The 27,068-nt window shown below is 45.8% G+C and overlaps 1 long non-coding RNA gene across 1 annotated transcript in view; it reads left to right on the top strand.

Annotated features, from left to right (window-relative positions):
* Positions 1 to 25,326, top strand: part of LOC135050939 (uncharacterized) — a 119,262-nt gene extending 93,936 nt beyond the window's left edge. The window contains exon 4 of the long non-coding RNA XR_010241935.1: positions 25,143 to 25,326. This is a non-coding gene — a long non-coding RNA (uncharacterized LOC135050939). The remainder of the gene's footprint in view (positions 1 to 25,142) is intronic.
* Positions 25,327 to 27,068: the final 1,742 nt, after the last annotated feature.

Genomic DNA, 27,068 nt, shown 5'->3' with positions numbered 1-27,068 from the left:
AGATGGGCCAGGTGTTTGTGTCGGCCACTTGGGTCACTTAGCTTAGTCACATAGCTACCTCATTGCGCCTCTTTTTTTCTTTGCATCATGTGCTGTTTGGGGACTATTTTTTGGAAGGGCCATCCTGTCTGACACTGCAGTGCCACTCCTAGATGGGCCAGGTGTTTGTGCCGGCCACTTGGGTCGCTTAGCTTAGCCATCCAGCGACCTTGGTGCACCTCTTTTTTTCTTTGCATCATGTGCTGTTTGGGGACTATTTTTTTTAATCTGCCATCCTGTCTGACACTGCAGTGCCACTCCTAGATGGGCCAGGTGTTTGTGTCGGCCACTTGGGTCACTTAGCTTAGCCATCCAGCGACCTTGGTGCACCTCTTTTTTTCTTTGCATCATGTGCTGTTTAGGGACTATATTTTAAATCTGCCATCCTGTCTGACACTGCAGTGCCACTCCTAGATGGGCCAGGTGTTTGTGTCGGCCACTTGTGTCGCTTAGCTTAGTCACACAGCTTCCATCTTGCACCTCTTTTTTTCTTTGCATCATGTGCTGTTTGGGGACTATTTTTTTTAATCTGCCATCCTGTCTGACACTGCAGTGCCACTCCTAGATGGGCCAGGTGTTTGTGTCGGCCACTTGGGTCGCTTAGCTTAGCCATCCAGCGACCTTGGTGAACCTCTTTTTTTCTTTGCATCATGTGCTGTTTGGGGACTATTTTTTAAATCTGCCATCCTGTCTGACACTGCAGTGCCACTCCTAGATGGGCCAGGTGTTTGTGTCGGCCACTTGGGTCGCTTAGCTTAGTCATCCAGCGACCTCGGTGCAAATTTTAGGACTAAAAATAATATTGAGAGGTGTGAGGTGTTCAGAATAGACTGAAAATTAGTGGAAATTATGGTTATTGAGGTTAATAATACTATGGGATCAAAATGACCCCCAAATTCTATGATTTAAGCTGTTTTTGAGGGGTTTTTGTAAAAAAACACCCGAATCCAAAACACACCCGAATCCGACAAAAAATTTTCAGGGAGGTTTTGCCAAAACGCGTCCGAATCCAAACACGGCCGCGGAACCGAATCCAAAACCAAAACACAAAACCCGAAAAATTTCCGGTGCACATCACTAGTAAATATTGCTACTTTGTGTCTTGCACCACTAAACCGTTGGGATCTTAATCAGGCCCACAATGCGTATGATTTTGCATCGTCCATAGTTGAGTATACTTTGCTCCATATGCACAGTGCAAAAAACCACAAAATGCGTCTGTAAAACTAACTTGCTCGGAACCATAATCATAGATAAAGGACTAAACAGATCAACAACAGTTATTGACTTTTTCATGTTATTTTGTTCTCTGAATCTCTATCATGATCATGTGTCCTACTTCTTTTACCCTGCACACAGAGCTGGTCCTAACCAATATGATGCCCTAGGCAAGATTTTGGCTGGTGCCCCCTAGCACCGCCGCTAGTTCTGCAGGAGATGCCCGGCATGAGTCAGCTGGCAGCTCTGCTAATGTCGGACGCCTTTTGTTTATAAAAATGCATCTTATTTGCATTACTATGTGGCTAGGATGCACATGCAGCTTCTGCTGATTAAAATGATATGCAGCATGCCTATATTCTGTGTGTGACTGCGGCTATATCTGCATATGAAATGCCACATTACAGTGATTTCCAGGACTACACTGCAACGTAGCATTTTGTATGCAGATACAGCCGCAGTCACACACACAGAATATAGGCATGCCACATATCATTTTAATCAGCAGAAGCTGCTGGTGCCCCTAAGCATACCAAATGCCCTAGGCAATTGCCTAGTTTGCCTATGCCTAAGGCCGGCTCTGCCTGCACACCAGCTTTGCCATCAGCAGTTTTCTTTGTTTTCAGTAGGATGCTTTATCTCTGTGTCTCTTTCCTCTTCTCATATATAAGATGATATCAAACAGGGTCAAACTAACTATCATGGGAAATATTGTTCTACATCTTTGTTAGTACTGAATTTACAATGAATGCTAGGTTACTTCATCCAGCATGGCAAAAGGTGAACACTGTCCATTAACATGTCTCTAGCCATTTTACGCTGATGCACACTGTAAAACTACATTAGATGAGAAAGAGGTGAATGCCTTTTTTGTTCTTAAGACTCTTTAAAATCTAGTTATCCTCATTTTCATTCTGCTAGCTGCTTATCTGAACTTCTCCTTCTGATCTTTTTTCTTTTATATTCTCTAGCGTTTTCTCTGTTTTGCTACTTTTCTAACCTCTATGTCTTCTTTATTTTCTCTCTACTTTTGCCATTTCTTTCCCTCCATCTTTCTTTCTGTCGCTACAAGTCACTGCAAAGAAATATCCAACTGAAGAAATTTGGGAATTCGCTGTGCTGCAGCCAGGGTGACATTAAATGACTGTATTTCTAATATCTTGTGATTTTTTTCTCCTTATCCCTCCCACTGTTAATTAATTACATGCCACCATGCATCTCACAGGCGTGCTGTGATAAGAATGCGTACAACAGAAATAAAATCCACACACACATACTGTACACCAGCCTTAGAGATCTGCAACTGTTTATAGATGAGGAAAAGAGTATGGACAAAAGATATGCAGATGTTAGTACAAAATCCATAGTTGCTACCACTTCTTCACATAGCAATAAGCATCCGGAAGTGTATGGTTGCCACGTCATGATAGCAGAAACATGCTGAAAAATTCCTTAATATAAATATTTAAACAGAGAAAGAGCCCTTTATTTTATTTATAGTATCAGTAGTAGATAGAACCAACATAATATAGAATCTATAAATTGTTTGAGATATATGGTGTGACACATACATGCTGATACCCTGGCTGCTCTCTCCGGGAGAGAGCAGCCAGGTCGGCTCAGCAGGGGGGCGGGGCAGGCCTATGACGTGACTACGGGGCGGGGCTGAGGCAGAACTGGGGCGGAGGCGGAAAAGGGTTATTGTGGCACGTCATTTAAGCCATGCCCCCTGCTCTGTAATGCCGCGTGGCTATGATAACACAATTCAGCATGAATCGCGTCAACGACTGCCCGGACCGCCCACTTTACTCACTAAGCGGGCGGCCGGGCGGGGGTGGGGGTGGGGGGGACCTGCAAAATCAGGAGACTTGCCTGCTTTTCCGGGTGGCCGGGAGGGTCACCCGATTTTCGAGAGCCTCCCGGTCATTCCGAGAGAGTAGGCAAGTATGTGTGACAGGATGCACCCTTGCTGCTTGTGCCAAGCGATCACAGATTGGGTTTGAGTCACATGGGACTTACCACTGTGCAGTGAGCAGGTATTTTGCTGCCCCACCAGGCTCCTATCACTGGTACCTTGAACCGTGTTTCTGCTGTGTATGCGTAGATACACTGCTGTGACACCTCCTGGTTGGCATTAGCTGACCCCCACTGGTCACTGACCATTGACCAGGCCCCTGCCTTGGTAGCTGGTGGAGAGCGGAGCTTGAAGATTCTGGGCTCACTCCAGGACTGGCGGAGAATGGGACTGTGTGTTTGGGCAGCATTCTGTTTGTCGCAAGAATTTGCCCCAAAAAATATTTTTCAAACGGATACTGCATAACAGCATTTCCACACTTCACCCCTGTCATTATTGGTGCTGCTATTGTAATTTTGACATCAGCAGGTGTCGTTGCATATTCACTGCCACTAAAGTGGCTCCTGCCTCCGCTGGGCTCCGAGCTGCATGTGAGATCTCGCAAGGTTTGTGAGCTCTCTGTTATGAACCACAAGCAGTGGTTCATTCCTGTTCACTTTCTGTTCATGTATTTTATGTTATTGTTCTCTTGCAGGCCAGGATTTCCTTTGCTCTGGTTTAGAAAGACTCTTGTTGGCCGCCGGTGGTGAGTCTGTGTTATTGCAGCCTGTTTCCATGTGTTTAGCCTCACCTGTCTGTTAATTGCACCTGTGAGTTTGGAGTCGTGCAGCAGGGCAGCTGCATGACATAATTAATTAGGGTCCCTGCTGTGATTGGAGATATTCCTTGCTATATTCTCCCTCACTGCCTGACACAGAGGCCGGTGATAGCTTCTGTCTAGCTGCTTCCTGCCTTAAAGCATTCCTGTCCAGGAGTCCTGTGGCTTTGCCTGTGTCTGATCCAGTATCCTGCCTTGAAGCATTCCTGCCCAAGAGTCCTGTGGCATTGCCTGTGTCTGATCCAGTATCCTGCTTCTTGGTGTCCACTGGTCTGTCTTTTGGAATTCTGCCTGTCCTCCGGTCCTGAGAGCCTGTGTCAGCTACTTTGGGGGTTCCTGTCCTTTTGCCAGTATTCGTTCCGGTTTCGTAAGTAGTGGCTTTGCCGCGTCCCTCGGCCTAGGCTGTAGCTACCTGTTGCTTTTGCTTTGGATTTTCTGCAGAGGGTTCTGCGTGTGCTGTCCTCACCGGAACACAGCAGTGTTGTGTCGGCGTGTGGACAGCACTGCCTTTGTTCTAGTTTTTGTCTTGGCGGCTGTGCCGCACATACTTTATTTTAGTTCTGTAGCTCCCCTAACTGGGTACTTCCTTCTCTAGTTAGAGGTTCCCCTTGTCATCGCCCCGTCTCAGTCTACGCCTTGTCTCCAACTAAGACCGGGGGGCATCGGGGTTAGGCAGACATAATCCGCCCTTCAAACGCGGCTGCCGTGGGCCCAAGAAACCATAGTCACGCAGGCGTAGGCTGACAACGAGGGTGAGACAACGGAGTTAGGGATCCTTGGGGGTGCTGCCGAGCTCCGTTTATACTGCAGCATTGTAACACTCTCACGCATGCGCATTGGAGCCAGCCGGAAGGGAAAACACAAAATCACGCATGCACAAGTCACTATTGCGCAGGGACTGCTGGGCGAGATAGTCACGACGCATGCGTAATGGGGACAACAGTGCCAATACAGACTACCGATAGTGAGAGAGATGATTTAACACTCCCACATTGGCTGGCTCATGCTTAATACATTATGTTGAAATGTGGACCCGCTTCACTATGATTCGGAGATTAAGCGGGCCCACACACGTAAGGGCCGAAAAAAAAGGACATTAATACATCTATCCACTCAGTTTGAGCTGCGGGTGCTCCTTTCTGTCCTCTCAGTGCAGGGGGTACAGAGAGCTGGCTGTCCCTGTTTCCCCCAGTGTGCAGCCCCCCTTACCTGCATCGCTGTGCAGGGAGCTGGCTAGTCCCTGTTGCCTCGTAGTGCTGTAGTGTAATCCCCAGTGTGGAGCATGCAGCCCTGCAAACCACTACATAGTCGCAGCCTCCGGAGGTAATCCAGTGCTGCGGAACATCACACTGCCCAGCATTGTTGCACTTATAATGGGGAGCTGGCTCTTCCATTCCCCGCGTATGCAGTACACACACAGCAGCTGCAGCGACTCCAGGTGCTCAGCGCCCTTCCCTCCAGGTCAGCACACCAGGGTTAAACCAGCAGCATTGCAGCGGTCACCTGAGAGGGACCGTGGCACATAACAACATTTAAAAATACATTATTTCTCATACGTCCTAGAGGATGCTGGGGTCCACTTCATGACCATGGGGGGGTATAGACGGTTCCGCAGGAGCCATGGACACTCTTAAGACTTTTCAATGGGTGTGAACTGGCTCCTCCCTCTATGCCCCTCCTCCAGACCTCAGTTTTAGAAATGTGCCCAGGCAGACTGGATGCACTCTAGGGGAGCTCTACTGAGCTTCTCTGAAAATACTTATGTTGGGTTTTTTGTTTTCAGGGAGAACTGCTGGCAACAGTTTACCTGCTTCATGGGACTTAGGGGGCAGAAGTAGGAACCAACTTCCTGAAGAGTTTCATGGCTCTGCTTCTGGCTAACAGGACACCATTAGCTCCTGAAGGGTACTGAACGCTAGCCGTGTCTAGATGCTCACTCCCACAGCACGCCGTCACCCCTCTCACAGAGCCAGAAGTCAGAAGACAGGTGAGTAGAAGAAGACAGATCTTCTATCAAGAAAAGTGACGGCTGAGGTACAGCGCGGCTGGCGGGAGCGCAGCGCGCCATTGCTGCCCACACACACAGGCACTGCAGGGTGCAGGGCGCGGGGGGGCGCCCTGGGCAGCAAAAACACCTCTATAAACTGGCAAAAAGGGGGCATAAGATGCCCAGGCACAGCCCTACCCCCACCAGTATAAATATTATGAAAAGTTTCTGAGGTAAAAAGGGCGGGGCTTCTTCCTCAGGCAGCCAGCACACTGCTCAGTGCCATTTTCTCTCTCCTCAGGCTGCAGAGACATCACTGGTCCTCCTTCACTTCTGACTACAAGTATCCCGGTGCAAAACAGGAGGGGGCACAAGCGAATTTGGTGCTTTACAAGTGTGTTTTACTGTGTAAAAAGCACTGCATGTCAGTGGGCTTTCTGTGTTCACAGGCATTAGATACTGGCGCTGGGGTTGTGAACTGGCTGCTCCTAAACTGTGTCCCTCTGACAGATTTTACTGTGGGTCTGTCTCCTATAAGTCCCAGTGTGTCTGTGTTGTACACGTGTGTAAGACATGTCAGAGGCAGGGAGTTCCTCCCTGGAGGAAACCATTTTAGGGACACAGAAGTGTAATGTGGTGGCGCTGCCGGCACACCAAAAGCCTGCATGGGTGAAAGAAATACGTGATAGTATGCATCATATCAATAGGAGATTAGATAAGTCTGAATCTCATGCTGAGTGCTGGAGAAAAACTGTGGAGGATGTGATTTGTCAGGGCTCTGTTCTTTCATCCGCAGGCGACCTCTCTGGGTCACAGAAGAGACCATTTGCGAATATTGTGAATACTGATACCGACATGGACACTGATTCTTGTGTCGACGATAGTAACTCCAGAGGAATAGAACATAAATTGGCAAAAAAAAATACAATATATGATTGTGGCTATAAGGGAAGTTCTGGAAGTCATGGAAGCCACCTCAGGAGAAGGCTTATTTCTATAAAGAAAAGAAATCTAAGGTCACTTTCCCTCCTTCCCACGAGCTTAATACACTCTTTGACGGGATGTGTGTGAATCCCGAAAATAAATTTCGTATTCCCAAGAGAATTCAGATAGCTTATCCTTTCCCGGTGAAGGACAGGAAAAAATGGGAGTCACCCCCTGTGTTAGACAGTGCACTGTCCAGGTTGACAAAGAAAGTAATTCTCCCTGCACCTGGCACGGCTTCACTAAAAGAGCCGGCAGACCGAAAGATGGAAACTACATTGAAATCCATTTATGTTGCCAATGGTACGCTGCTCAGGCCCACAATTGCGCGTGGGTGAGTCGCGCTATTGAAAAATGGTCAGATAGCGTGTCATCAGAAATTGACATGATTGATAAAGATGAGATACTCCTTAAGTTAGGGAATATCAAAGTAGCTGCCACATGCATGCTAGAAGCGATGAAAGATATTGGACTCTTGAGTTCACAAGCCGCTACCATGGCAGTATCGGCTCGGCGGGCGTTGTGGATTCGCCAGTGGAACGCGGATGCAGATTTCGAAAGAAATATGGAGGCTCTCCCATATAAAGGTGAGGCCTTATTTGGTGATGGACTGAATGTGTTAGTCTCGGCGGCTACCGCAGGTAAGTTGACATTTTTGCCCTCTGCGCCTGCACCGGCAAAAAAAGACATATAACCCGCACATGCAGTCCTTTCGGCCCAATAAATACAAAAAAGCGAGAGGTTCACCCTTCTTTGCGGGTAGGGGAAGGGGAAAGGGAAAGAAGTCCACAGCAGCTTCAGGTTCCCAGGAGCAGAAGTCTACCCCTACTTCTGCCAAATCTTCAGCATGACGCTGGGACTCCTTTGCGGGAGGCCACTCGGGTGGGGGCACGTCTCAAACTGTTCAGCCAAGGTTGGATTCTGTCTCGCCTGGATCCCTGGGTGGTGCAAATAGTGTCCCAGGGATACAAGCTGGAGTTTCAAATCGACCTTACCAGCTTCTCTTCCAGAAAGGGAAGCAGTAACAGCGGCAATCCAAAAATTATGTCAGGATCAGGTCATAGTCCTGGTCCTGGTACCTTTGTCACAACAAGGGGAGGGGTTTTATTCAAGCCTTTTTGTAGTTCCGAAGCCGGACGACTCGGTCAGACCGATCCTAAACCTTAAAAATCTGAATCTCTACTTGAAACGATTCAAGTTCAAAATGGAATCACTGAGGGCAGTGATTTCCAGTCTGGAGGAGGGGGACTACATGGTGTCTGTAGATATAAAGGATGCTTACCTGCATGTTCCCATTTATCCTCCTCACCAGGCTTATCTGAGATTTGCGGTTCAGGATTGCCATTACCAATTCCAGACGTTACCTTTCGGTCTCTCCACAGCGCCGAGGGTATTCACCAAGGTGATGGCGGAGATGATGGTTCTCCAGCGTCAAAAAGGAGTCAATATAATTCCTTATCTAGACGATCTCCTGATAAAGGCGAGATCCAGGGAGCAGTTGTTACAAAACATCACACTCTCCCTGTCAATACTCCAACAACACGGTTGGATCATAAATTATCCAAAGTCACAGTTGGAACCGATGACAAGATTGTCTTTTCTCGGGATGAGTCTGGACACAGAAGTTCAGAGTATTACTTCTGGTGGAAAAGGCTCTGGAAATCCAGAAAATGGTAAAACAGATATTGAAACTATCGAGTGTGTTGATCCATCAGTGCATTCAGTTGTTGGGATAGATGGTGGCGGCCTACGAGGCCATACAGTTTGGCAGGTTCCATGCCAGGATATTCCTGTGGGACCTGTTGGACAAGTGGTCGGTATCCCACCTACACATGCACCGGAAGATAATCCTGTCGTCAAAAGCCAGGATTTCGCTCCTGTGGTGGCTACACAGTTCTCACCTACTAGAGGGATGCAGGTTCGGGATTCAGGACTGGGTACTGGTAACCACGGATGCAAGTTTCCGAGGCTGGGGAGCTGTCACTCAGGGGGAAAGCTTCCAAGGAAAATGGTCAAGTCAGGAAGCCTGCCTTCACATAAACGTGCTGGAATTGAGAGCCATTTACAACGGCCTTCAACAAGCGGTACATCTTCTTCAAGATCATTCCGTGCAGATCCAGTCGGACAATGTAACAGCAGTCGCGTACATAAAGAGGCAGGGCGGAACAAAAAGCAGAGCGGTAATGGCAGAGGTGACGAAGATCCTCCTCTGGGCAGAAAGACATATAAAGGCTCTGTCTGCAATTTTCATTCCGGGAGTAGACAACTGGGAAGCAGACTTCCTCAGCAGACACGATCTCCATCCAGGAGAGTGGGGCCTCCACCAAGAAGTCTTCATAGAGGTGACAAGTCTTTGGGGAGTTCCTCAAGTATACATGATGGCATCTCGTCTAAACAAGAAGCTTCAGAAATATTGTTCCAGGTCGAGAGACCCTCAAGCAATAGCAGTGGATGCGCTAGTGGCCCAGTGGGTGTTCCGGTCGGTGTATGTCTTCCCTCCACTTCCACTGATCTCAGAAGTGCTCAGGATCATTGTTTTGTTCATATGTTTGTAAATCCAGTCATCAGGACACAGAGACATGTGAGTTCACTGCTGTGCTGTTTATTCCCTCACCAACTCCAGGCACACTGCACACTGGACCACCCACTTCCCAGAATCCCCCTGGTCCCAGGGACCATCACTGAAAATTCAGGCTTACACAGTTTAGTAAGGGAGTGTCTACAAATATTAAGCATTCTAATACACTAACATCACATCCTCTTTTCTTTAAAGATAAGCCCTGTACGCTTCAATGCAACAATTAACAACGTCATATTAAGAACATCATCTAACACATTTCAATGAGTCTCTCAGGTCTGCGTATTTCCCTTTTGGGTCTTTCATACACAGTCTGTGTTTCATCTACCATGTTGGACCTTTCTAGAATCGTGGTTTGTTCACCATTATCAGGATCATCATACATGTCAGATGAAGGGTATTCTTCAGTCATGTTGTCTTCATTATGGTTAGGTTGAGATCTTAAATCCGATTTCTTCTTACTTCCGTTCCACTCTCTATACGTATAGTATAAGATCTTGGTGTTACTTGTGCTTGCACAATACCTTTCTGCACCCAAATACCTTTCTCATGATCTCTGAGACGGACTTGGTCACCTGATTTTAGATCAGATAAGCTTTTTGCTCGCCTGTCATGGAACAGTTTCTGTTTCGCCTGTTGACGTTCCTTACTCAGTCTGACCAACGCTGAGTTATGTGTATTAAGCAGTTCATCATGTATTCCGAGATTTGCTCTAATCCTCCTTCCCATCAGCATTTGTGCAGGAGAAAGTCCATTCTGTAAAGGTGTACTGCGGTAGATTAAAAGACTTTTGTAGAAATCTTCTTTACCTTCTTGAGCTTTTTTCATGAGACTCTTTACAGTTTTTACTGAACTTTCCACCAACCCATTTGAGCGTGGATAGTGGGGACTTGACGTAGTATGAACAAATTCCCACTCATCAGCAAATTGTCTAAATTCAGCACTGGAAAACTGAGGACCATTGTCAGTGAACACTTCCATAGGAACACCATGCCTTGCAAAGATTGACTTCATGCAATTGATTAGGGCTTTACTAGTAGTTGTATGTAGTGTCTTCACCTCAGGGTAGTTAGAGTAATAATCAGTCATGACAATGTATGTTTTTCCATTACAATCAAACAAATCTGCACCAACTTTCTGGTACGGTCTCTCTGGCACTGCGTGAGGACTCAGTGGCTCGACTTGTTGTTTCGGTCTATACGTAAGACATAATTCACATGTAGCTGTAGTCTGTGCTATGTCTTGGTTCATTCTTGGCCAATACATAACTTCACGCACTCTCCGCTTACATTTTTCTTCTCCTAAGTGGCCTTCATGTATCTTGCACAGCATAGTTTTTCTTAGTTGTGCAGGTATGACAAACCTATTGCCTTTGTAAATATTACCATCGACAACTGTAAGGTCACTGCGGTACATCCAATAATCATAGATAGACAGCGGGCACGCATGTTTTTCTGCTGGCCAACCTTTCAGAATGATATCTTTCAACACTTTCATTGTGTCATCTGTCTCAGTTTCTTTCCTAATCTGTTCTTGTCTTGCAAGAGACACTGGTAGAGAAGTTACGATCAAATTAACATAGGCTTCTATCTCTTCATCCATCAGACTTTTGGAACCTTCACTTTTGTCCACAGCATGAGAAAGTATATCAGCAATGTACATGTATTTGCCGGGACAGTACAGCAAGTGTACATCATATTTCTGTAGTCTGATAAGCATTCGTTGAATTCTCATGGGACAGTCATGAAATGATTTAGTCATGATAGCTATCAATGGCTTGTGGTCAGTTTCCAATGTAAATGTTTGACCATACACAAACTGATAAAATCGCTCACATGCATATGTGATCGCTAGAAGTTCTTTTTCTATCTGAGCATACCTTGTTTCAGCACTTGTCAGTGCTCTTGATGCATAGATTACTGGTTGCTATGTATCCTCATGTTCTTGTAACAGCACTGAGCCTAGGCCAAATTGTGAAGCATCTGCTGAAATTCTTATTATTTTCACAGGATCAAAGAATTTTAGCACTGGTTGCTCTGTAATGATCTGTTTCAAGTTTTGCCAACTTTCTTCTTTTTCATGTGACCACATCCACTCGTTATCTTTGTCCAACAACCATCTAAGAGAGGCTGTTCATTCAGAGAGTTGAGAAATAAACTTTCCTAAGTAAGTAATCATTCCAAGGAATCTTCTGACGTCGTCTCTGTTAGGACGTTCCATGTTCACTATGGCTGATATTTTCCTTGGGTCTGGTTTTACACCTTGATCCAAGACCACATCACCCATAAAGGTAAGTGTATTCACGCCAAATTCACATTTGTCCTTGTTTAGCTTTAGATTCACTTTCTTGACAAGTTCCATTACTTGTCTCAATCTAGAATCATGTTCTTCCTTTGTAGATCCCCAGACAATAATGTCATCCATCATTGTTTCAACACCTGGAATATGTTCAAAAATCATGTGTATCTTTTTGTGATATACTTCTGGAGCAGACAATATTCCATATGGTAGTCGAAGAAATCTGTATCGACCTTCTGGTGTATTAAATGTACAAAGCTTTGAGCTGGCCTCATCTAGCTTCATTTGCCAGAATCCTGAAGATGCGTCCAATTTACTGAACCATTTTGCTCCCGCAAATTGCGACATGATTTCATCTCTGGTTGGTAGTTTGAAATGTTCTCGTTTAATAGCTTTGTTTAAATCTCTGGGGTCTAGACATATTCTGAGTTGTCCATTTTTCTTTTCAACAATTACTAAGGAGCTTACCCATTCAGTAGGCTCATCAACTTTCTGTATCACACCCAAGGCTTCCATGCGATTTAACTCTTGTTTCAGTTTTTCTCTCAGCGCAAATGGCACTTTTCTACAGGGGTGTATCACTGAAGAAACTTGCGTGTCTATATTTATTTTATGCTCTCCAGGCAAACAACCTAGACCTTCAAACAAGTCTCTGTATTCTGTAAACATCGATTTGCAGTCATCTTCTACTTGTGATGTCACCATAAAAACTTTCTTTAGCAAGCTTAGTTTCTCACAGGAACTTAATCCTAGAATCGGTTGCACATTTTTATCCACAATCAGTAGAGATGTTTTAAACTGTTGTCCTTTATATTTCAGTGTCACTAAGCATGTACCTTTCACAGGAATTTCCTCCCCAGTGTACCCTGTAACTTTCACTTTGGCTGGATGAATTTTAGGTTTTACTCTAAAAGTCTTATAGTCTTGAAATTATATTAAATTCACCTGCGCACCAGTATCAAGCTTAAAGGTAATGACAATCTCGTTCACAGTTATAGGGACAATCCATTCTTGCTTATCTGCACTGCAAAGTTCAATGCAATCCACAAAGAATTCATCTGTTTGTTTAACAGCATGCACTTTGGTTGTTTTACTTTTAATTGTACAGCATTTGGCAAAGTGATTAAGTCTACCACATTTCATGCAGGTTTTACCATAAGCAGGGCACATTTTAGGATTGTGAGCATTTCCACATCTACTACACATTTCCTTATTAGACTGTGGCTTAGACTGCTTCATTCTTGAGAATGGAGGTTTGCACGGCTCTGTTTTCTGCACTACATGCACATCAGTTTCCTTGTGTGACTTTTTGGCTTGAAATCTAGTTATTTCTGCAGATCTACACATAGTCACTGCCTTTTCTAGTGTTAGGTCTTGCTCTCTCAGCAATCTCTCTCTGAGTCCATTATCAGGTATTCCACAGACAATACAATCTCTAATCAGTGAATCCTTTAAATCACCAAACTCACAGGTTTTACTGAGTGATTGCAGATCTACAGACTTCTGATCACATGTGAAAAACTTATATCTTTCATATGTCACATTTTTCCTTGGCACAAAGTAATCTTCAAACTTTTGCATTATAGAAGATAGCACCATATTCTGCCCCTCAGCAAACTGAAAACTATTATAAATGTCCAGCACATCCTCTCCTATCACATGGAGGAAAATGGATGCCTTCATTTTGTCAGCCTCTGAATCAGCTCCACATGCAGCAAGATATATATTAAACCTTTGCTTAAATCTTTTCCAGTTTTCAGACAAGTTACCAGACATCAGCATGCTGGTTGGAGGAGCTAGTCTATCCATGGTTACTCACTGTTTGAAGAGAGGAGCACACGGCAGGCTTTGCAGACACAAAGTATCACAGCCACAGACTTCTGCAAGATTCTTTTACACTTTGAGAGCACTAGCAGTCCAAGTTAAACTTCTTCTGACACCATGTTTTGTTCATATGTTTGTAAATCCAGTCATCAAAACACAGAGACATGTGAGTTCACTGCTGTGCTGTTTATTCCCTCACCAACTCCAGGCACACTGCACACTGGACCACCCACTTCCCAGCATCCCCCTGGTCCCAGGGACCATCACTGAAGATTCAGGCTTACACAGTTTAGTAAGGGAGTGTCTACAAATATTAAGCATTCTAATACACTAACATCACAATCATAAGGAGAACAAGCGTTCGAGCAATCTTCATTGCCCCAGACTGGCCAAGGAGGGCTTGGTATCCAGATCTTCAGGAGTTGCTCATAGAAGATACTCGTCCTCTCCCTCTTCACGAGGACCTGATGCAGCAGGGGCCGTGCATGTATCAAGACTTACCGCGGCTACGTTTGACGGCATGGCTGTTGAGCGCCGGATCCTAGCCCGTAAGGGTATTCCCTAGGAAGTCATCCCCACCCTTATTCAGGCCAGGAAAGGAGTAATGTCGAAACATTACCACCGTATTTGGAGAAAATATGTGTCTTGGTGTGAATCCAAGAAGGCTCCTACGGAAGAGTTTCAGTTGGGACGTTTTCTCCATTTTCTGCAGGCTGGTGTGGAGGCAGGCCCAACGATTGGGGTCAACCAAGGTCCAGATTTCGGCCTTGTCAGTGTTCTTCCAAAAACAATTGGCCTCTCTTCCAGAGGTTCAGACCTTCGTGAAAGGGGTTCTACACATCCAGCCTCCATTTGTGCCTCCAGTGGCACCATGGGACCTTAATGTGGTGTTGCAGTTTCTTCAATCGGTTTGGTTTGAGCCTCTACAAGAGATAGAGTTGAAGTTTCTCACTTGGAAAGTGGTGATGCTTTTGGCATTGGCATCCGCACGGCGGGTGTCTGAGTTGGGGGCCTTGTCTCACAAGAGCCCTTACCTGATCTTCCATGAAGATAGGGCAGAGTTGAGAACTTGTCAACATTTTCTTCCAAAGGTGGTTTCATCTTTCCACATAAACCAACCTATTGTGGTGCCAGTAGTTACTGACACGTTCACTGAGTCAAAGTCTTTAGATGTGGTTAGAGCTTTGAAGATTTATGTCGCTAGAACAGCTCGAATACGGAAAACAGAGTATTTGTTTGTCCTGTATGATCCCAACAAGATTGGGTGTCCTGCTTCCAAGCAGACTATTGCGCGTTGGATCAGAAGTACGATTCAGCACGCTCATACTACGGCTGGATTGCCGTTACCGACGTCGGTGAAGGCCCATTCCACTAGGAAGGTGGGCTCATCCTGGGCGGCTGCCCGGGGGGTCTCGACATTGCACCTTTGCCGAGCAGCTACTTGGTCGGGGTCAAATACATTTGCAAAATTCTACAAGTTTGACACCTTGGCCGATGAAGACCTCAAGTTCGGTCAGTCAGTGCTGCAGGGTCATCCGCACTTTCCCCGCCCTTACTGGAGCTTTGATATAAACCCCATGGTCATGAAGTGGACCCCAGAATCCTCTAGGACGTATGGGAAAACAGGATTTTGATACCTACCGGTAAATCCTTTTCTCCTAGTCCGTAGAGGATGCTGGGCGCCCGTCCCAGTGCGTACTTTACCTGCAGTTGTGTTTTATTAGTTTCAGCATGTTTGCTGTAATTGGTTCATGCCTGTTGGCGTGTGTTATGTTGAATGCCATGTTGTGCGGCATGGTTGAGGTGTGAGCTGGTATGTATCTCACCATTAGTATTAAAGTAAATCCTTTCCTCTAAATGTCCGTCTCCCTGGGCACAGTTCCTATAACTGAGGTCTGGAGGAGGGGCATAGAGGGAGGAGCAAGTTCACACCCATTGAAAAGTCTTAAGAGTGCCCATGGCTCCTGCGGAACCGTCTATAGCCCCCCATGGTCATGAAGTGGACCCCAGCATCCTCTACGGACTAGGAGAAAAGGATTTACTGATAGGTATCAAAATCCTGTTTTTACATACCTGGCACTAGCTCTGGTAACATAGTTTAAATGTGGTCTAGTATCTATTGTCCTTTTAAAAACAGCACTGCAGCACGGGGGTTAACCCCTCCAGTGCCAGCAGGCATTTTCTCCACGTGAGTCAGGGGTCTCTGGCTACATATGGGCTAATGCGTCTTAGGTGTTTCTTGCATTGCACAAGCTCTGGAGCCATGTGTAAACAAGTACAAGAGATACAGAGTTGTGCGCAACTCAGTCACATCTCCACTTGCTGCTGAACGGGCACAACTAGATGGTAACATGGTATTTGCATTTAGGTAAAGTTCATAGAGGGCATGTAGAGAAAATGACAGGCTATGCGTAGTTGTAATTACATCTTGTTTCAGACAGATTGTTTGCACCATGGATATGACCGGTGCAAGTGTACACCGATGTTGATTAAGGCCATGAAACTAAATGTACGGATGGGAAAATATGCACAATTAGTTCCATGCAGGGTCAGCATTAATAAAAGGTGGCCACAGCGGTAGCCCAGAGGCCCCACAAACAAGGGGAGCTCCACAGAGTTACTAGCATTGGGAGCACTGTGACATATTTGAACTTGAGTTTCTGTTAGAGATGAGCGCCTGAAATTTTTCGGGTTTTGTGTTTTGGTTTTGGGTTCGGTTCCGCGGCCGTGTTTTGGGTTCGAACGCGTTTTGGCAAAACCTCACCAAATTTTTTTTGTCGGATTCGGGTGTGTTTTGGATTCGGGTGTTTTTTTCAAAAAACACTAAAAAACAGCTTAAATCATAGAATTTGGGGGTCATTTTGATCCCAAAGTATTATTAACCTCAAAAACCATAATTTACACTCATTTTCAGTCTATTCTGAATACCTCACACCTCACAATATTATTTTTAGTCCTAAAATTTGCACCGAGGTCGCTGTGTGAGTAAGATAAGCGACCCTAGTGGCCGACACAAACACCGGGCCCATCTAGGAGTGGCACTGCAGTGTCACGCAGGATGTCCCTTCCAAAAAACCCTCCCCAAACAGCACATGACGCAAAGAAAAAAAGAGGCGCAATGAGGTAGCTGTGTGAGTAAGATTAGCGACCCTAGTGGCCGACACAAACACCGGGCCCATCTAGGAGTGGCACTGCAGTGTCACGCAGGATGTCCCTTCCAAAAAACCCTCCCCAAACAGCACATGACGCAAAGAAAAAAAGAGGCGCAATGAGGTAGCTGTGTGAGTAAGATTAGCGACCCTAGTGGCCGACACAAACACCGGGCCCATCTAGGAGTGGCACTGCAGTGTCACGCAGGATGGCCCTTCCAAAAAACCCTCCCCAAACAGCACATGACGCAAAGAAAAAAAGAGGCGCAATGAGGTAGCTGTGTGAGTAAGATTAGCGACCCTAGTGGCCGACACAAACACCGGGCCCATCTAGGAGTGGCACTGCAGTGTCACGCAGGATGTCCCTTCCAAAAAACCCTCCCCAAACAGCACATGACGCAAAGAAAAAAGAGGCGCAATGAGGTAGCTGACTGTGTGAGTAAGATTAGCGACCCTAGTGGCCGACACAAACACCGGGCCCATTTAGGAGTGGCACTGCAGTGTCACGCAGGATGTCCCTTCCAAAAAACCCTCCCCAATCAGCACATGATGCAAAGAAAAAGAAAAGAAAAAAGAGGTGCAAGATGGAATTGTCCTTGGGCCCTCCCACCCACCCTTATGTTGTATAAACAAAACAGGACATGCACACTTTAACCAACCCATCATTTCAGTGACAGGGTCTGCCACACGACTGTGACTGATATGACGGGTTGGTTTGGACCCCCCCCCCAAAAAAGAAGCAATTAATCTCTCCTTGCACAAACTGGCTCTACAGAGGCAAGATGTCCACCTCATCATCACCCTCCGATATATCACCGTGTACATCCCCCTCCTCACAGATTATCAATTCGTCCCCACTGGAATCCACCATCTCAGCTCCCTGTGTACTTTGTGGAGGCAATTGCTGCTGGTCAATGTCTCCGCGGAGGAATTGATTATAATTCATTTTAATGAACATCATCTTCTCCACATTTTCTGGATGTAACCTCGTACGCCGATTGCTGACAAGGTGAGCGGCGGCACTAAACACTCTTTCGGAGTACACACTTGTGGGAGGGCAACTTAGGTAGAATAAAGCCAGTTTGTGCAAGGGCCTCCAAATTGCCTCTTTTTCCTGCCAGTATAAGTACGGACTGTGTGACGTGCCTACTTGGATGCGGTCACTCATATAATCCTCCACCATTCTATCAATGTTGAGAGAATCATATGCAGTGACAGTAGACGACATGTCCGTAATCGTTGTCAGGTCCTTCAGTCCGGACCAGATGTCAGCATCAGCAGTCGCTCCAGACTGCCCTGCATCACCGCCAGCGGGTGGGCTCGGAATTCTGAGCCTTTTCCTCGCACCCCCAGTTGCGGGAGAATGTGAAGGAGGAGATGTTGACAGGTCGCGTTCCGCTTGACTTGACAATTTTGTCACCAGCAGGTCTTTCAACCCCAGCAGACTTGTGTCTGCCGGAAAGAGAGGTCCAAGGTAGGCTTTAAATCTAGGATCGAGCACGGTGGCCAAAATGTAGTGCTCTGATTTCAACAGATTGACCACCCGTGAATCCTTGTTAAGCGAATTAAGGGCTCCATCCACAAGTCCCACATGCCTAGCGGAATCGCTCCGTGTTAGCTCCTCCTTCAATGTCTCCAGCTTCTTCTGCAAAAGCCTGATGAGGGGAATGACCTGACTCAGGCTGGCAGTGTCTGAACTGACTTCACGTGTGGCAAGTTCAAAGGGCATCAGAACCTTGCACAACGTTGAAATCATTCTCCACTGCGCTTGAGACAGGTGCATTCCACCTACTATATCGTGCTCAATTGTATAGGCTTGAATGGCCTTTTGCTGCTCCTCCAACCTCTGAAGCATATAGAGGGTTGAATTCCACCTCGTTACCACTTCTTGCTTCAGATGATGGCAGGGCAGGTTCAGTAGTTTTTGGTGGTGCTCCAGTCTTCTGTACGTGGTGCCTGTACGCCGAAAGTGTCCCGCAATTCTTCTGGCCACCGACAGCATCTCTTGCACGCCCCTGTCGTTTTTTAAAAAATTCTGCACCACCAAATTCAAGGTATGTGCAAAACATGGGACGTGCTGGAATTTGCCCATATTTAATGCACACACAATATTGCTGGCGTTGTCCGATGCCACAAATCCACAGGAGAGTCCAATTGGGGTAAGCCATTCCGCGATGATCTTCCTCAGTTGCCGTAAGAGGTTTTCAGCTGTGTGCGTATTCTGGAAAGCGGTGATACAAAGCGTAGCCTGCCTAGGAAAGAGTTGGCGTTTGCGAGATGCTGCTACTGGTGCCGCCGCTGCTGTTCTTGCGGCGGGAGTCCATACATCTACACAGTGGGCTGTCACAGTCATATAGTCCTGACCCTGCCCTGCTCCACTTGTCCACATGTCCGTGGTTAAGTGGACATTGGGTACAACTGCATTTTTTAGGACACTGGTGAGTCTTTTTCTGACGTCCGTGTACATTCTCGGTATCGCCTGCCTAGAGAAGTGGAACCTAGATGGTATTTGGTAACGGGGGCACACTGCCTCAATAAATTGTCTAGTTCCCTGTGAACTAACGGCGGATACCGGACGCACGTCTAACACCAACATAGTTGTCAAGGCCTCAGTTATCCGCTTTGCAGTAGGATGACTGCTGTGATATTTCATCTTCCTCGCAAAGGACTGTTGAACAGTCAATTGCTTACTGGAAGTAGTACAAGTGGGCTTACGACTTCCCCTCTGGGATGACCATCGACTCCCAGCGGCAACAACAGCAGCGCCAGCAGCAGTAGGCGTTACACGCAAGGATGCATCGGAGGAATCCCAGGCAGGAGAGGACTCGTCAGAATTGCCAGTGACATGGCCTGCAGGACTATTGGCATTCCTGGGGAAGGAGGAAATTGACACTGAGGGAGTTGGTGGGGTGGTTTGCGTGAGCTTGGTTACAAGAGGAAGGGATTTACTGGTCAGTGGACTGCTTCCGCTGTCACCCAAAGTTTTTGAACTTGTCACTGACTTATTATGAATGCGCTGCAGGTGACGTATAAGGGAGGATGTTCCGAGGTGGTTAACGTCCTTACCCCTACTTATTACAGCTTGACAAAGGGAACACACGGCTTGACACCTGTTGTCCGCATTTCTGGTGAAATACCTCCACACCGAAGAGCTGATTTTTTTGGTATTTTCACCTGGCATGTCAACGGCCATATTCCTCCCACGGACAACAGGTGTCTCCCCGGGTGCCTGACTTAAACAAACCACCTCACCATCAGAATCCTCCTGGTCAATTTCCTCCCCAGCGCCAGCAACACCCATATCCTCCTCATCCTGGTGTACTTCAACACTGACATCTTCAATCTGACTATCAGGAACTGGACTGCGGGTGCTCCTTCCAGCACTTGCAGGGGGCGTGCAAATGGTGGAAGGCGCATGCTCTTCACGTCCAGTGTTGGGAAGGTCAGGCATCGCAACCGACACAATTGGACTCTCCTTGTGGATTTGGGATTTCGAAGAACGCACAGTTCTTTGCTGTGCTGCTTTTGCCAGCTTGAGTCTTTTCATTTTTCTAGCGAGAGGCTGAGTGCTTCCATCCTCATGTGAAGCTGAACCACTAGCCATGAACATAGGCCAGGGCCTCAGCCGTTCCTTGCTACTCCGTGTCGTAAATGGCATATTGGCAAGTTTACGCTTCTCCTCCGACAATTTTATTTTAGGTTTTGGAGTCCTTTTTTTTCTGATATTTGGTGTTTTGGATTTGACATGCTCTGTACTATGACATTGGGCATCGGCCTTGGCAGACGACGTTGCTGGCATTTCATCGTCTCGGCCATGACTAGTGGCAGCAGCTTCAGCACGAGGTGGAAGTGGATCTTGATCTTTCCCTAATTTTGGAACCTCAACATTTTTGTTCTCCATATTTTAATAGGCACAACTAAAAGGCACCTCAGGTAAACAATGGAGATGGATACTAGTATACAATTATGGACTGCCTGCCGAGTGCAGACACAGAGGTAGCCACAGCCGTGAACTACCGTACTGTACTGTGTCTGCTGCTAATATAGACTGGTTGATAAAGAGATGTCTATGTAACTATGTATGTATAAAGAAGAAAGAAAAAAAAACCACGGTTAGGTGGTATACAATTATGGACGGACTGCCTGCTGAGTGCCGACACAGAGGTAGCCACAGCCGTGAACTACCGCACTGTACTGTGTCTGCTGCTAATATATAGACTGGTTGATAAAGAGATAGTATACTCGTAACTAGTATGTATGTATAAAGAAAGAAAAAAAAAACACGGTTAGGTGGTATATACAATTATGGACGGGCTGCCGAGTGCCGACACAGAGGTAGCCACAGCCGTGAACTACCGCACTGTACTGTGTCTGCTGCTAATATATAGACTGGTTGATAAAGAGATAGTATACTCGTAACTAGTATGTATGTATAAAGAAAGAAAAAAAAACCACGGTTAGGTGGTATATACAATTATGGACGGGCTGCCGAGTGCCGACACAGATGTAGCCACAGCCGTGAACTACCGCACTGTACTGTGTCTGCTGCTAATATATAGACTGGTTGATAAAGAGATAGTATACTCGTAACTAGTATGTATGTATAAAGAAAGAAAAAAAAACCACGGTTAGGTGGTATATACAATTATGGACGGGCTGCCGAGTGCCGACACAGAGGTAGCCACAGCCGTGAACTACCGCACTGTACTGTGTCTGCTGCTAATATAGACTGGTTGATAAAGAGATAGTATACTCGTAACTAGTATGTATGTATAAAGAAAGAAAAAAAAACCACGGTTAGGTGGTATATACAATTATGGACGGGCTGCCGAGTGCCGACACAGAGGTAGCCACAGCCGTGAACTACCGCACTGTACTGTGTCTGCTGCTAATATATAGACTGGTTGATAAAGAGATAGTATACTCGTAACTAGTATGTATGTATAAAGAAAGAAAAAAAAACCACGGTTAGGTGGTATATACAATTATGGACGGGCTGCCGAGTGCCGACACAGAGGTAGCCACAGCCGTGAACTACCGCACTGTACTGTGTCTGCTGCTAATATATAGACTGGTTGATAAAGAGATAGTATACTCGTAACTAGTATGTATGTATAAAGAAAGAAAAAAAAACCACGGTTAGGTGGTATATACAATTATGGACGGGCTGCCGAGTGCCGACACAGAGGTAGCCACAGCCGTGAACTACCGCACTGTACTGTGTCTGCTGCTAATATATAGACTGGTTGATAAAGAGATAGTATACTCGTAACTAGTATGTATGTATAAAGAAAGAAAAAAAAACCACGGTTAGGTGGTATATACAATTATGGACGGGCTGCCGAGTGCCGACACAGAGGTAGCCACAGCCGTGAACTACCGCACTGTACTGTGTCTGCTGCTAATATATAGACTGGTTGATAAAGAGATAGTATACTCGTAACTAGTATGTATGTATAAAGAAAGAAAAAAAAACCACGGTTAGGTGGTATATACAATTATGGACGGGCTGCCGAGTGCCGACACAGAGGTAGCCACAGCCGTGAACTACCGCACTGTACTGTGTCTGCTGCTAATATATAGACTGGTTGATAAAGAGATAGTATACTCGTAACTAGTATGTATGTATAAAGAAAGAAAAAAAAACCACGGTTAGGTGGTATATACAATTATGGACGGGCTGCCGAGTGCCGACACAGAGGTAGCCACAGCCGTGAACTACCGCACTGTACTGTGTCTGCTGCTAATATAGACTGGTTGATAAAGAGATAGTATACTACTAATATTATATATACTGGTGGTCAGGTCACTGGTCACTAGTCACACTGGCAGTGGCACTCCTGCAGCAAAAGTGTGCACTGTTTAATTTTAATATAATATTATGTACTCCTGGCTCCTGCTATAACCTATAACTGGCACTGCAGTGCTCCCCAGTCTCCCCCACAATTATAAGCTGTGTGAGCTGAGCACAGTCAGATATATATATACATTGATGCAGCACACTGGGCTGAGCAGTGCACACAGATATGGTATGTGACTGAGTCACTGTGTGTATCGTTTTTTTCAGGCAGAGAACGGATATATTAAATAAAACAAACAACTGCACTGTCTGGTGGTCACTGTGGTCGTCAGTCACTAAACTCTGCACTCTCTTCTACAGTATCACAGCCTCAGGTCAATCTCTCTCTCTCTCTCTCAACCCTAATCTAAATGGAGAGGACGCCAGCCACGTCCTCTCCCTATCAATCTCAATGCACGTGTGAAAATGGCGGCGACGCGCGGCTCCTTATATAGAATCCGAGTCTCGCGATAGAATCCGAGCCTCGCGAGAATCCGACAGCGTCATGATGACGTTCGGGCGCGCTCGGGTTAACCGAGCAAGGCGGGAAGATCCGAGTCGCTCGGACCCGTGAAAAAAAACATGAAGTTCGGGCGGGTTCGGATTCAGAGAAACCGAACCCGCTCATCTCTAGTTTCTGTGTGGCATAATGTGAACTGGGGGTAGGGATATCCATTGGTTTTGTCTCCATCGATGATAGCCATTGATGGGAAAATGTCAGGAGCCATTGATGGTATGCAATGCTATGCTGTACTGGCACACTGCATTAACTCTAGCCGGAGGCGAGGCTGGGCTGCTGACTGAAATCTGAACCTTGTGAAAATACAATGGGCAATTCAAAAAGTGCTACCTAAGTGGCAGCCAGAATGAGAGCACTTTAAGGGGATCCTCATAAACCCTTAAGGATAAATACTGTGATACAAAGGTAAGTGATCTCTTTTTTCCGGCGCTCACAAAGACCAAATATTATTTCTCCTTTATAGATGGAATGTTCTTCCATTCTTTAAGGGGTGTCCACTAGGATCAAAAGTTCCAGAATTCAGTCTATGCTTGACTGAGTGTGTGCAAACATACACGTTAGTCAGTTCTCATACAATTTCCGGATTTGCATGGAACTGGTGTTTATGCAGTTTCTTTGGGAGCATAAGAGGTTGCATCCTCAGGTGGTCTCCAGGGTTAGACTCCTGGTCTACAGCTCCTTTCCGGAGTTGCCCGTTCCACAGCCTCTGCGTCCCCTGTCTATACCGACCGGTTTCAATCCCTTCTGGGATCTTTCTCAAGGTTCAGTTATCGCTGAAGTCATCCACTAATATGATTTCTTGTATAACGTGCATAGGTGTTCGGTTTAATACACTCCTGATGGTTCTTAGAAGTGTGGATCTAGCCTCGTTGTGAAAGGTAATAATGATACTTGTAGGTGGAAGATCTGGTGAGTAGTGCAATTCGGTACATCAGACTTTCTGGGCTCCTGGAACTGCAGGGAGAGATAGAGATGAGGCAGAGAAGAACAGAAGGACATTCCATCTATAAAGGAGAAATAATATTTGGTCTTTGTGAGCGCCGGAGAAAAGAGATCACTTACCTTTGTATCACAGTGAAAGCTGAACATGTCAAGTCAACTATAGAGAGTAGAGAGAATGAGGTGGGCTATCCATCCCTGACCACTCACTGTTATACTGTATGTGAGCTGGAGCCAGGGCTGGACCGCTGACTGACAGCTGAGACAGCCTGTCAAGTCAGCAAGGTGGGCAAACCCATCCTGGCACAAACACCATGCTATATTGTATGTGTAAGCTGGAGACAAGGGTGGCGCAGAGATACCGGCCGACAGGCTAGTAGCCCTGAGCAGCAGTGCAGATGCAGCATTCTATCTTTAAGTGTGGAATGAAAACCAACCGGCCCATGGACACCATCAACAGCAGGAAACTAAATCTCCACCATCGATGGTCAAACCATCGGCCATTGGTGAGTGATCATTGATGGTTTCTAACTGGGAACACTGTTTTACACTTTTTTAATTTTTTTAATATGATATCGCCAGTATATCATGTTGACAATTTTATAGGTAGGTGTCCCCAAAAGTTAATTGCCCTGAGGCCCATAGGCAAACGCAGGAGGGGGGTTTCCTGTTACTCAGAAACCCCACTCCTCTTGGCAAGTGGCTCAGATTATGACAGCAGTAGCAATGGTATATAATATGATTACTAGAGCTGCTGCCACATCATGCAGTTTAAGGGACAGAGCAGAGCTGCTGTGCATGCCCAGTGGTAGCAGCTTCTTCCACCAAGTTTGCTTGTGTGTAGTCCTCACTCAGAGCACTGGACCAGAGATTAGCTATCAGGAAGAAGAGACAGGAGCCTTACCATGGGGTGGGAGAATGTGTGCTTAGAAAGTGCAGTATTGGTTCTACTTTTTTATGTATGTATTTATTATAGTATGTTTAACCTTTTCCTGACCACTAATCTTATTTATATTATTTAAATAAGTTTGATACAGCCTATACTATAGACCATATATAGTGTTAAATATTAATGCTGTATTCCATGTTTCACAGAGTGGGAGATTGTGGAAAGCATTTGGAAACCCCACTCTAGAAATCCTGCGTTTGCCACTTTGAGGCCCCCACAAACCTTAACCCGGCCCTGATTCCATGCAGCGTGGAAGCAATCGATTCTCCATCTACTCCAAAGAGTTCTGAGCTGTATGACTATTTCAGGAGATGTATATCATATACTATAAACCCATTATATGACATTTTGTCTGTGAAAAATATGGAGGTTTTCGTGAAAACTGGTGGACCACAGAAATGTATTGATGGGTCAATTCTTGATATGTTTCAGGTACTCATTTGCATAGTCAAAAGGCAATTGATGAGAACAATGAGCTTGATTCAGAGTTGTACGCAATGCAAATGTTTAAGCAAATAGCAGATGTTTTTCTTGTACCCATGTGCGAATATCCTCAATCCCTTACTGCGAACATGCAACACAGTTGTGTACTAAATCACAACGATATGAGAAGACCATTGCAGCCACTCACAGTACTGCAGACACAGTGGCCATATTTTGAGGAAGTTACGCAGCAGTCAATGTTAGTCTGATGTTTGGGTGGTGGAGTGCGCAGGCCAGCGGTCAGATCTGCACAGTGCACGCATAGGTGAAGTGGGCGTTTCACGTTTTACACAGTCCATCTCATGATCATACACACTGGGAATGCTTAAACTGACATTTGTAGATTTTTGCACTTTAACTGAGTACAGGATTGCAGTTGTGAGAACATTAGCGTGCAACTCTCAATCAGACCAAATTAGTGTTCATAAGTACAGTAGAACGTATTTCTTCTAGCAGCCAAATAATCTTACACTTTATTTACATGAAAAGGTTGTAAGTGTTTCCCCATGTGATCAGTGGGGTGAGCGCAAAACGCCCCCTTGTGGGCTCACTGCGGGCATAGTGGCGTGCTACACATGCCACGCTATTTATTCTCCCTCCAGGGGGATCGTGGACACCCCAAGAGGGAGAATAGTTGTCGGTATGCTGGCTGTCGAGATAACGGCGCAGGTATGCTGAGCGCCGGGATCCCAACAGCCAGCATATCAAATGTCTCCCCATGAAGGCAGATAATACATGCATGTTTCCAGGTAAACTGTTGTCCTGCTTTTCTATCGCCACTGACAAAGCCGCAAAGCAACAGGGAAAATGGAAAATTTAATTATGCAGCTATATATTACAAAAAGTTAGGATGTACTGATGGGAATTTTTTTTTAATATTTTTTGGCAGCAATACACATACAGAATGTAGGTTTTAAAATAATAGTTTAGCTGTGTGATACTGACAAACAACATTGTTACCAGGGCAACCTGAACGACATGAGGATGTTACACAATGAATAACTGCTGTATGGCTTACCTGCACATTCTTACCCTCTAGAATGTTATAAATGATCATTTTTCTATTGCCATGCATGGAATAGATGGTAAAATGGATAAAGGCTTGCATCATCTTTATTACTGGGAAAAGGTTGAATGTTTAGCCCGAAGGAAGTGGTACATAAGAATAACTGCAACATATTTAACGAGGGAGCATATTTCATAGGATCTAATAGTCAGCCCAGAATAAGAAATTATGCTGAAGGAATGGCAGAATTTGACAAATGTAAAGATTCTAATGTGAGGGGGGGGGGAATTGGATTCAAGGATTATACTCAGTCATATGACACATATTAAAATACATAAACACACCAGGAGGCAATCACGAGACTTCCTGTCGGGTTCCCGGCAGTCACATTGCCGCCGCTGGAATCCCGACAGGCAGTGAAATGCTGCCGCCGGAATACCGGTGCAACAGGCTTTTCTCCCTCTGTGGGTGTCCACGATACCCATAGAGGGAGAATATAACCTAAGGCGAGCATAGCAAGCCACCGTGTCCGCAGGGTGATGAGCGCAGCGAGCACGCAAGTGGCTTTCTAGCGCTCGCCCCG

Source organism: Pseudophryne corroboree, chromosome 2 (genome assembly GCF_028390025.1).
Source record: "Pseudophryne corroboree isolate aPseCor3 chromosome 2, aPseCor3.hap2, whole genome shotgun sequence".
NCBI lineage: Eukaryota > Metazoa > Chordata > Amphibia > Anura > Myobatrachidae > Pseudophryne > Pseudophryne corroboree.
This window is presented reverse-complemented; position numbering and strand designations above follow the sequence as displayed.